The following is a 12,583-nucleotide window of genomic DNA, read 5'->3' as shown; positions in this document are numbered from 1 at the left end:
TCCTTTAAATTAATCCCCTCCCCCCCATCCCCACAATCTTTCTCTCCCTCTTCCCTCTCCATTGAAAAATAAGAAAAAGAAAACCCTTGTAGCAAATATGCATAGTCCAGAAAAAATGAATTCCTGCACTGGCCATGTCCAAAATTTTATGTCAAAATCGTTCCCCAAGTCTATCCATCATCCCTCTGTTAGGAGGTGGGTAGCAAGCTTCTTCATTAGGTCTCTGGAATTGTGGTGAATCATCAAGTTAACCAGAGTTCTTAAGTCTTTCAAAGTTGTTTGTCATTACCATGCTGTTGTTATTGTATAAATTGATCTATAGTAGGATCTTAACATTATATCCAAAGAGATTGAAGCTGCTGTTAATAGGTTGCTAAGATTTTATTTTGTTTTACAACAAAGCAGTTATTTCCAAATGTCACAAGTATTACCCATAAGAAAAATATTTCATCTATTTTTTTCTGGGAAATGTTTATTAGTAATTTGAACTTTTTCTTCTCCTCAAACCATACCCTACCATCCATCTAGTCATTCTATTCTGAATTCTCCATGTACCTGGTCTAGCCTTGCCTCAGCCTCCATGAGGTGGTTCTACCCTGACATCTGGTATATAAACATACATATACATTTATATAGCAACCTTTTTTCATTCTGTGGCAGCAGTATGTCCCATCCCCCTCCTGCTGTTTCACACTCATTTCACCATGTTCAGAAGGGATGTGCTGAGTTGCGGGAGATAAATTGCTAGGTCAAGGCCCTTGGGTTTACTGAGGCAAAATTTAAAGAGATAGAATGGTACTCCTTCAGTGCTTAGAGATGATTTTTGATTCCTAATGCTGTGACCTCCTCCTTTGCATGCAAATTAGGGGCTTTAAATCAAAACCTTCCTAGTGATTTAGAGGCAGCCAGGGATTCCAAATAGGGCCTGCCTTATTAGTGGGCAGGTAGCTTTCTGACATTTTTTTTAAAATTCCATTTTATTTTATTTTCTGTTTGCCTTCTCTTCTTCATTTCCTCATTACTCCATCACATTGAGAAAGGAAAAAAAAACCCTGTTACAAACATATACAATCAAAGGAAACAAATTCCCTCATTAACCATATTAAAAAAAAAGGTTCAATCTGCACTCTATGTCTATCACCTCTCTATCAGGAAGTGGGTTTCATCACAAGTTCTCTGGAATTGTGTTTGGTCATTATTCTTACTTTTTTTTTTCAGGGGGAAGGCAAGGCAATTGGAGTTAAGTGACTTGCCCAAGGTCACACAGCTAATGTGTGTCAAGTGTCTGAGGCTGTAAGGGTTATGGGATTTAAAGATCTTCCATGCCCCGTTGGACTTGCTGACGTAGCAGGAAGGGGCGGAGCAAGAGGAAGCGGAAGCCAAGCTAGCGTTCCTTCGGTGGCTGGCGGTGGTGGTGACGGCGGCAGCAGCAGAGGCAGTGGCAGCGCGAAGCCCTTTTTGAGTTAGAACTGCTAAGGACTTTCTGCTAAGGACTCCTGCTGAGGACTGCCAGGGGCCGGAGCTGCTGGGAGCGCTCTTCCAGGACGCTGGGTGGTTGCTGTGAGTGGGGAGAGGAGGACCTTTGCCTGAGGTAGCCTGTTCTGTTTTAAAGGCTTGAAAATGTGGGTGCTTTCTACTTTATCTACCTGTGCCAATGTCATAACTACTCTGATGGCTTTCACTTTCTGGTTTTGGGACTCAGTCTTTTGGTATCTTAATAAATTTTCTAGTTTATTTCCTCATATGGCAAACATGACGTATTTTCTAATGGATAATTATATCAGCATATTTGTAATCTCTATAGGCATTGTGAATATGGCATTGCTGATACAGAGGCTGGATTTGAACTCAGGTCCTCCTGACTCCAGGACTGGTGCTCTATTTACTGCATCACCTAGCTGCCCCCTCCTACATTAATTTTTAATGGGGTGCTGAAAAGGTCTGACTTCTGCCTTACCAATCAGTTAATGCTAAATTTCTTTTAGAGATGCTATTTCTTCTCCTCATCAAAGTTCACAGATTCCCCCAAATGGTCTGTGGAGGCAAAGGTTAAGAATCTTTTCTCTAGTTCAGCTCCCTCGTTTTGCAGATGAGGAAACTGAGATGCAGAAATGTAAGATGACTTGTCCAAAGTCACAAAGCAAATCAGTAGCAGAGCCTGAATTAGACCCCAGGTTTCCTGATGTTTGCTTATGTTCTCCTTCTAATGTTTCAGAATGCTGCAGCTTTACTGAGCTCAGAGCAGAGGGGATCCCTGAAGGAGAACCCGGCTCTTTTCCTCACCCTTCCACCATGGTCTCTGGCCTCTACCAACTGAGGAAAATCAGAGGATTCCCCTTGATTTAGCACATAGAGGTAGAATTGGCTCTAGGCAAGACTGTGAAATGGGCCACCTTGGAAAGCGCTGCACCACATTTTTTTCATCCTTGCTTCCCATTCTAGTACAACATCCCCTGCCTGCCCTCCCCAACTCCTCTCCTCAAAGAAATGCCTTGGCTCCCTCCTGTTACGAGAAAGCAGATCTGAAAAACAAATTCAGGATAAAATTTTGCAGATGATGTTTCCTCTCCCAGGAATATTTGCATTTTGAAAGATGACAAAAAGGAAAGGGCAAAGCTTAGTCCCAAGTGGCACAATTTCAAGCACTGTGACACCTGAGTGGCACATAGTAGGTGTTTAATAAATGTCAAAAAAAACCAGTGTGCCAGTGGTCTCTCTGTCGCTGCTACAGCTCTCAGAAAGATGGGTCCATATTAACATTCTGGATAATGGACCCAGTATGACTATGAAATGAGACTGGCTATATAGTCTTAGAATTGGAAGGAAATTCAGAAATTAACTAGGAGCACCTTTCCATGAAGCATGGATCCTTGGCTAGGACACGCTTAACAAAATGATTATTTAGCCTGGGGTGGGGGCAACACCTGTGCTCTACAGGTCACTTGTGGCCCTCTAGATCCTCAAGTGCAGCCCTTTGAATCCAAAAGGGTGTCACTTGAGGACCTAGAGGACCCCAGGTGGCCTCGAGGCCACAGGTTCCCCCCATCCCCCTTATCTGCACAAATATCTCCAGTGAAAGGGAAGTCCCTATTTCATAGGATGCACTTCTTGTTCAGAGAGCTGTTTTTATTAGGAGATGCTTCTGTAATGGGAATTGACCAGATATATCTTTAGTTGCCTTACTCATGGTTCCCTAGTGACTGGGTATGACTCCAAAATAATCAGTAACTGATAATTGAAGGGGGCAGACTTGCCTGGGTTGAACTAGGTGGCTGCTGGAGTTCCCTTGAACTTTCAGATCCTGTGAAATAAAAGCTGCCTTGAATACCCCATACCCATATTGTATAGTGAGTGCCAGAGTGGGGACACATAGACACAAACCATGCCCAAACCTTTATTTAGACCTTTCTATTTTCTGTCTCCTGTTCTGTCATTCAGGGTTTGTGGAGGAGTTTTACTCTGGGATGAGGGCACAAACCCAAGAGATAACGTGACCTACCTTGAGGTTAATCCATCAGGATCGTACCTGGTCTGTGTAAACCCAGAGTCTTGAGGCAGAGGCTCTGGACAATACTGTACATTTCCTTTTGTTAAACCAAATCAGCCTCCTTGTGATCCTACCCAAGATACCTTGGACAAATCACTCAACTTCCTGGGACTACAGTTTCTTCAACTTTATAATGAAAAGACCAGACTAGATAATCTCTAAGGTTTTGTCCAGTTTAAAATCTGTCATATGATTGTCACACATGGTTTATACAACTTATTACTTACTGAGTTTGTTGAATTTAGTGATGCAGACAATGAAAATTTCTCTACCAAACAGTATTATCAGTTGTTTTTCAAGCTACATTAGGAGTTTACTTACAAACAATTGTGGGAAGAGGGAGAATTATACCTTTATATATTTTACTGGATCTAAAACATAAGGAAAGCTCTCTTTCATGAATTTCTCTTGCTCCCAGGGGAAAAAAAAAAGTCAGGATTTATTTACCATGTTATTGTTGTTGTCATTTCAGTTGTGTCTGACTCTTCATGACTCCATTTGGGATTTTCTTGGCAAAGATACAGGAGATATTTGCCATTTCCTTCTCCAGCTCATTTTATAGCTGAGGAAACAGGGAAACTGGGGGAAGTGACTTGTCCAGAGTCACACAGCCAGTAAGCGTCTGAGGCCATGCTATTACTTAAAGGGAAAATCTGATAGGTTCTTAGCCTGGAGTTCAGTAGTTTACTGTAAACAGGAACACATAATTCACTTATCTCCCGGATAAACCTTTTGTGCTTCTACAACAGTGACATTAGCAGACTTTCATCATCCTTAGTGGCCTGGAATTTTCTGGAAGCAGAAAAAATGGATATTGTGTACGTCCTAGATTAGGGTGTGATAGGACAATGACTTTTAGGGGAGTAGCACAGTAAACTGATAATCCCTAAAATGTTGTTCAGCTTAAAAAAAATAAAACAACAAAATAGCAGAAGGCTTTAATTTGGGGCAATAAACCATATAATGATACTGTCCCCCTTGTAGGAAAACGGGATAAGGACTTCTCACTCCAGAGTCTTGAACATGCTTGGACAGCGGACCTAGCAGGAGAGTAGAGGGACCACTGAACTTGAAGCCAAAGTGCTGTGCAATAGCCTCAGTTTCCTTATTTGTAAAATTAGAGTAATAATAAGTATCCCATTTGCCTTTCAGGTTTGTCTGATGGATCAAATGAGATAATGCAGTAGAAAACATTTTGGAAATTGTAAAGCACTACAGGTACCATTTGTTATTTTAAAAAAAATTTATTTTTAACATTTTTTTAAACTTTGAGTTCCAAATTCTCTCCCTCTGTTCCCTCCCCCACACATCGAGATGGTAAGCAACAAATCAATTAAGGTATAATATGCTATTGTCACTGCAATAAAGTGCCTTAGAATCTTTGGGAAAAGATCCTTTTACCTGTCCACTTTCTTACCAAGAAGATCTAAGAGAAGGGAATGGATCAGACCATTTTACTCATGTGAAATGTTTCCTTGTAGCCTGAAGTAGCAGCCCATGTGAAATTTAGAAAAATATAGCTTCTAAGTATAACTTTTTTCCTCCTCCTTTTCTTTTTTTCCCTTCTCCCTAATTCTCTCTCCACTTTCCTCCATCCTGTTTTAGCTCTTTGCTACACCTTTCTCTTTTCTGTCTCTGATTCTGATACTTGAGGTTGTAGGAGAGGCAGAGTAATTAAAAGTCACTATTATGAACTACTTTTTTTTTGATCAGTGAATGAAACATGCATTTGAAATGTCAAGTTAAAAATTAATAGGAAATATATTTTCTATTATTGGGATAGGTATAAATAATTCCAATACTGATTGTTTCCCTCTTCCCCCTCCTTCTTCTTTCCTTTCTTCCCCCCCCCCCCACTCATCTGTCTACCACCTCCCACCCCTCACCCCCAACCTCCCCTTTCTCTTACCCTTTTCTACACAGTGCAGCTGTGTTGGGAACATGTAGGCAATTTTTGCTGATTCTGAGTATTCACAGCAGATTTTCCATCTAAATCCCAGAGATTCTTAACCTTTATTGTATCATGAAGACTTTTGGCAGCCTAATGAAGCCTGTGGGTGACCTTTTGAAAAGAGTGTATTTAAATGCATGAAATAAAATACATAGGAAACCATGTTTTTGGTTTCAAAAATTTCAAAATTATATTGAAATAAATGTGCACACACACATACATACATACATAGACATACAAGATCAAAGACCGAAGGTTAAGAACCCTTGATGAAGAGGAATAATCTTTAGCTACTGTGTAATCACTGTCTGTCTTCAGGGACAGAAGAAAGCCAAAAGATAATGATGTTTAAGACACAAAACTTTTGTTGGAAGCCTCTAGCCAAGAAAGAAGAGATGATTAAAAGAAATTAATTACACTTTTTGGGGTTTCTTTTGTATTGAAGGTTCTGGGCTTATTGACCAACAGTCTGATTAGACTGGGGTGGGAAACCTGCCGGCTGCAGATTCCCGAATACTGGTCTAGACTTACCAATTATATGTGGTTTAGCAGGTTGAGTCTCCAGAGCATAAGTAATTGCTGATCCCTCCAGGGTTCTAGAGCTAATCCTAAGAGGTAGTTTCTGCCCCCCCCCATACTATTGCTCATGAACTCCACTGATGTGTTGCCCCATTGATTATCAGTTAATATGAATTAGCCAAAACAGACTTAATTAGCTACAAGAAGTGGCCCTACAGGGTATAATTGAGTTTCTTCAGCCAGTCTCCAAACACTTCTTAGGTAGTATCATTTAACTTCATCCATAGCATTTACTCCTTCCAATTTAAGTACTTTCTTGGCCTCACTTAATACCTTAATTGATCCATTAATTCAATAAAGGTGTTCTCACCTTGTAAATGTATCTAGTCATAGAGTATCTAACAGAGGCTCTGAAAGTGGGCAATACCTCCTCCTAGGAATGCTGGAATGACTTGGGGGGGTGGCAGTGGTAATAGCCTTGGGTGCAACTGAGGGGCATTTCATAAAAATAAAGGGGCAGTGGAAGCATAAGGAAAGAGGAAAAAAAAAATTTGAAAAACCATTTGTACATGTTTTATCTGTTGTGTAACAGAGATAAAATTGTAGTGATTACATTATTTTCCAAATCAACACACAAAATGCAAAATTATAAGTGATCAGTGGTCAAGTCATAAGGCAGGTCTTAACAAGCAAGTGTTGGTCATTGTCAGGAATATATGCTGTAATGACTTGTTTACAATACAATACTATACTGTTACATGATGAAATATTATATCATCAAAATTTCAATGCAGGAAAACCCCTACAAATTTACAATAAATTATTAAATTTAAGATGAATTTAAAAAATTTATATTCTTTTGAAATGATGCAAATTAAAAAAAAAAACAACAAATCATTAAAAGGTTAAAGATTTCCAGTGGGGGCCTGAGTGCTTTTTTTTTAAAGGCCAAATAACTTTGGGAACCTCTCATCTATTAGTTACTTTAAGTAGGGTGTAATGACTGATTCAATCAACCCCCACCTTCACATCTAGATACATATCACTTTTACAGTCATTTGTAACATTCACCAAAATAAAAAGTGTGAATTTAATTTCATAAACAAATACTTTACAGTATCAAATTAGCCAGTGACAGTATTATATAAACGTACATTGGGCATAGATTGGATGGGACTTTGAAAACACTACTGTTGAACTCCTCTTAGGCAGCTATTTTTAAATAAAAATATTGTAACTTTTCTTTAGAATAGAAAGGCAGAGGTGGGAACTAAGAGACCCTAATGGCCTTTCTCAGTCCTTAACTGACTTACTGAGGAACCTTGACAAATGGCTTAGGCTCTCTTTGTCTTGGATTCCTAAGCTGGTAAATGGAGCTAATATTAAACATCCCTCTTCCTGATTTCAAGGGGATATTATGAGAAAGAATTAGATAATGCATGTAAAATACTTGGAACTCTTTTGTTCTTGGCCCCAAGTAAACACTTAGCTATCATGATGGCAGTGATAAAAACTCAAGGCTGGATATATGTAATTTTTACCATGAAACACAAGAATTCCCAGATTTTATTCATTAGACCCTTTACTGAGAATTGGCCTCTTGCTGGTTCTCTATGAATTCCCTTGCCTCCCTTCTGTAGGCTGTGGTTCATGGTTATTGTATTCATTTTTCTGTTGCATGTTTGTGTTGCTCTTGCTAATGATAGCACTGCATTGGTACACATGCACATCAATATCCTTTAACCTTTCCTCAGAAGACCCATTTCCATCCCTTTGATGATTTAATCAATCTTTTCTGACCTGTCCAAGTTTCCTTTTTATCTTTTTGAAAGTATTGAGCCAACTCAGACATGATACTGTGAATTAGAGACCCTGATCAATACTAATCATAGTAGAAAGATCATTTACCTGATCCTGTGTGCCTCAGACTCTAAAGTTGCAAAGGGAGTGCACATCCACATTGGTAGAGGGAATTTCCTTACTGGGAGTTTTCTATTCCAATGAAATTTTCAGTCTGGTTCCTCCTGCTTCCCTATTCTATATCATGTCCCTCTTAATATGTCCCAGTAATACTGGTTTTTTTATATTATTATTAAGGCTACACTTGTCAGTTTGTGATCAGCTATGGATCTTTTTTCAAATATTCTTATAAAATCTTTCCTCATTTGGTATTTGTGGCCTTGTGTTTTTCTTTTAATGAAGTTATTCAAGCAGATAGTTATAGTGTCTTGAAAAGAACACTGCACTCGGACTTAGGAGACTTGGGTTCCAGTCAAGGCTCTGACACTTACTAGCTTTGTGACCTTGAGTAGGTCACTCAGCCTCTCTTGGGTCTCAGTCTCCTTATCTGTAAAATACTTTGCCTATCAACATCACAGGTTTATGAGAATCAAATGAGATAAACTATGTAAATCACTTTGTAAGTAGTGTTTTAAAATATAAATATCATTCCATTAAAACTATTATTACTGGGAGCGGCTAGGTGTCCTAGTGAGTAGAGCGCTGGCCCTGGAGTCAGGATGACCTGAGTTCAGATCCGGCCTCAGACACTTAAAACACACACACATACACACACACACACACACCTAGCCGTGTGACCTTGGGCAAGTTACTTAACCCCAATTGCCCTCCAAAAAAAAATCTATTTTTACTATATTGTTTTTTTCTGTGATTCTACAGTGGAAGAAATGAATCTTGAATCACATACTCAGTGGCATGCTTGTAAATGTTTAACAACTGTCAAAAAATGTACATACAATACATTTTAAAGTTTAATCTTCCTAAGTCTGGACAATCATCAAAACAGTAAATCAAGCCCTGGTTTGTAGCATTTGCTGATTTCTGAAAATCAAACTAATGACTCTCCTGAGTCCATTTTATTAACTCCAGTAAACCTTCTCCTTCCCCTGCCTGCCACCCTGCATATACTTCATCTTATAAATATTTTGTATATACCCTCCAATTAGCATCTTTGTCAATATGTCTTAACCACATCTAAATTTTATAGGTTTCCATAACCTACTATTTAATTCTTTATTACATACTTTTGTTTCTCTTTCTTGAATGATAAACAACCCAGACTTATTTGTCCCTTGTATCTTGCTCTTAAAGAGTATGTTTCACCATCAGGTTTCTGAAATCATTATTGGGTACTACATTGATTAGGGTTCTGAAGTCTTTCAATGTTATTTTCATTTATCTTATTGTGGCCATTCTGCAAATTATTTTCCTGGTTTTGCTTTCTGTATCAGTTCATGTAAGTGTTCCTAAGTTTCTCTAAATTCTTCATATACATCATTACTTAAAGTAAATATTCTATTACATTTCAATATCATAATTTGTTTACCCATTCCTCAGTTCGCACCCCCCACTCTTCTATTTCTTCATTCAGTCATTTTTTTCAGTTGTGTCTGACTCTTTGTGACCCCAGTTGGGGTTTTCTTGGCAAAGATGCTGGAATGTTTTGCTATTTCCTTCTCTTGCTCATTTTACAGATGAGGAAACTGAGGCGAACAGGGTTAAGTGACTTGCTTAAGGGTCACATAGCTAGTAAGTGTCTGAGGCTGGATTTGAACTCATGAAGATGAGCCCTCCTGATTCTAGGCCTGACACTCTAACCACTGAGCCACCTAGCTGCCCTTCTTTATTATTTATTATTATATGCTTGCTATTACGAAAAACAAACAAGCAAACAAATCCAAAAAAGGTATTATTACAATAAATTTTGTGTATATAGGACCTTTCCCCCTGTCTTTGATCTCTTTGAGGTACCTATTTAAAAGTGGCATCAACTTAAGTGGGTCAGCTTAAGGACTTTTTAAAAAAGTGTAATCCAAATTGCTTTTTTAGAAATTAGATCTATTCATAATTCTACCAACAATTCATAAATGCACCTGCCTTTCTATAGCCCCTTCAGTATTTATTATTATTATTTTGCTTTTTGGAGGGGGAAAGGCAGGTCAGTTGGGGTTAAGTGACATGCCCAAGGTCACATGGCTAGTAAGTGTTAAATGTCTGAGACAGGATTTGAACTCATGTCCTTCTGATTCCAGTGCTCTATTCACTGTGCCACCTAGCAGCCACTTCAGTATTTATTATTGTGTTTTTTGTCATCTTTATTAACTTGATGGGTGTGAGGTAAAGCCTCAAGGATTCTTAAATTTCATTTCCTTTGTTATTAGTAATTTGGAGTATTATTACATATGATTATTGATAACTTGCATTTCTTTTTTTAAAAACCTGCCTATTCATATCCTTTTATTATCCTTTGGGTAAGTTCTCATTCTTATGTATTTGTATCAATACCTGAAATCCCTTGGATATCATTGCCTTTTCTTTTTCCTCAACACTTCTGTTGTTATCCTCTGACTTCTCTGTACATGAAAGGCCAGACTGTTCTGCAAGGTAAGATGTACTTGCCCATATATCCTCCTCTATTGAAGATTTTTTTTCCCCCATTGCAGGTTCTTTCTGTGAAGTTCTGGGACATTTTCTACAGGTGAGGTCTGCTTCAGTTATATTTATATTTGAAGTTTCACATGCAATTCTTTTTCTGTTCTCCTATGTGTGAGGATATGTTCATTTTATTTGATGGTTAAGTTCAGAAAAAAAAATTCAGAAAAAAAATGGGCACATACAGATGAAAATATAATATGGTCTCTGAGTACAAGGAATCTGATAACTTTTCCTAGTAGGTTATGAAAATTCCAATGATGTCAAGTCTGTTAGCAGGGCTTCTCAGGATTCTCTGCATGTCACATCTTTAGCAGAGTTTCCAGGAATCAGTCACATTACAACTGATGGGAGGGACAAGGGATAGGGTGGAGAGGGAACTTGGCAGTCAGTCTATCTCCATGGCTTTTCTGTCTAACCAGAAAATGTAGAACAGCTCATGTGCCACTGTGTATTTGTCCAAATCCCCACTGCAATCCAGCTTATTATTCTTTTACTTACATGGCATCTTCTAATTTCAAGTATAAAGTAGGAGCCATTGCCAAATCTGAATTTTCCTCACTTTACCATGCAGAAATGTGGATAGGTCAAAGAACCTGCTTCTTTGAATACAGGTTTTTATTTGCCTATTATTTGTCATATATCCACAGGGTAAATCCTTAAGTTGTTTCTATAGAGATCCTTTTATCAAAATCTACATTCCCTTCAAAGCAAGGTTTCAGAGAAATCTGGAAAAACTTGTATGAGCTGATACAGAGTGAAGTAAGCGGAATTAGGAGAGCAACTTTTACAATAACAACATTGTAATTCAGGCCAATGAATGAGCTTACAGAGGCATATGTCTAAATGATTCTATTCACTTGCATAATTTCCCAAGTAATCTCCAGTCTAAGATGAGTGTGTGTGTGTGTGTGTGTGTGTGTGTGTGTGTGTGTGCTTAAGAGTTTGTGGGGGAGAGGACCATGAAAGCACTTAGACCTGAAGTCAGGTCTGGCCTTAAATCCTTGTTTATAGGCCTTACTAGCTATATAGGTAAGTCTTTGTGTCTTAGTTTTCTTTCTCTGAAAAATGGGCATTAGAATAGTTATACTACCTACCTCACAGAGTTGTAAGAAAAGAGTTTTGTAAACAGTAAAGCAATGTAGCAATAGCCATTACCAACACCACCACCACCACTATAACCATCATCGTTTGAGCCTCAGTCTGCTGCCTCCTTATTTAGCAATTAATTAACCAATTAATTAATTACTTTTGAGATTCTCTTCCCATTTACTAAATAACAACTCCAAAGTTCCACAGAAATCCGTGGCAAAATTAATAGAATCTAGATATCCTAGACAGGGGTAGGGAACTTGTAGCCTCAAGGTCATATGTGGCCCTCTAGGTCCTCAAGTGTGGCCCTTTGACTGAATACAAACTTCATAGAACAAATCCCCTTAATAAAAGGATTTGTTCTGTAAAACTTGGACTCAGTCAAAAGGCCCCACCAAAGGACCTAGAAGGCCACATGTGGCCTAGAGGCTGCACATTCCCCGCCCCTGTAGGCACATTTACCTCCCTTTATCTTGGTCATCCACCTAGAAAATCTTATTCAGAGTAAGAAAAAATGTTAAAGGGCTTACAAGGTGTGTGTGTGTGTGTGTGATTAGTGTGCTTAAGAAGGAAACAGAAGTAGAGAGGGATGGGACAGGTATGAACTTTATGTCGATTCCTAGATTATGGTTAAAGGTCTGGCAGAGCAGTATGAAACCTGTAAAGTAAAGGACTTCACAATCAAAAGCTCTCCCTTTTTGGGTCAGGGCCAATGAAAGAGTTTTGTCAATATCTCTTACCATTTAAATTGTTTGTGGGGCATGTTAGTATACATCAGAGATCCCTCAGCTGAAATGAATAAGGAAGCTAACGGTCTAATGAGAACAGCAGAGGTTGGGGAATGGGTACATTACCAATTGGAACATAGGCACCATAATGCTATGTTTCAGTGGGTTTAGAACCATATGATCTCCCTAACAAAGTATAAAGTAGCTACTTCTGCCCAGCTATGGTGTCAATGCCAAACAGAGTGCTCATCTTTAGGGAGCGACATGGTTGAATACTGGAATGGGTTCCTGAAT

At 38.7% G+C, this 12,583-nt stretch overlaps 1 long non-coding RNA gene across 1 annotated transcript in view; it reads left to right on the top strand.

Moving 5' to 3' along the window:
* LOC138173448 (uncharacterized) overlaps window positions 1-12,583 on the top strand; it is a 41,512-nt gene that overhangs the window by 10,549 nt on the left and 18,380 nt on the right. The window contains exons 2-3 of the long non-coding RNA XR_011171404.1: window positions 4,700-4,765; window positions 10,481-10,515. This is a non-coding gene — a long non-coding RNA (uncharacterized lncRNA). The remainder of the gene's footprint in view (window positions 1-4,699; window positions 4,766-10,480; window positions 10,516-12,583) is intronic.

This window comes from Petaurus breviceps, unplaced genomic scaffold (assembly GCF_028583685.1).
Source record: "Petaurus breviceps papuanus isolate PSGF00001 unplaced genomic scaffold, PetGlider_PUasm1.0 582, whole genome shotgun sequence".
Taxonomy (NCBI): domain Eukaryota; kingdom Metazoa; phylum Chordata; class Mammalia; order Diprotodontia; family Petauridae; genus Petaurus; species Petaurus breviceps.
This window is presented reverse-complemented; position numbering and strand designations above follow the sequence as displayed.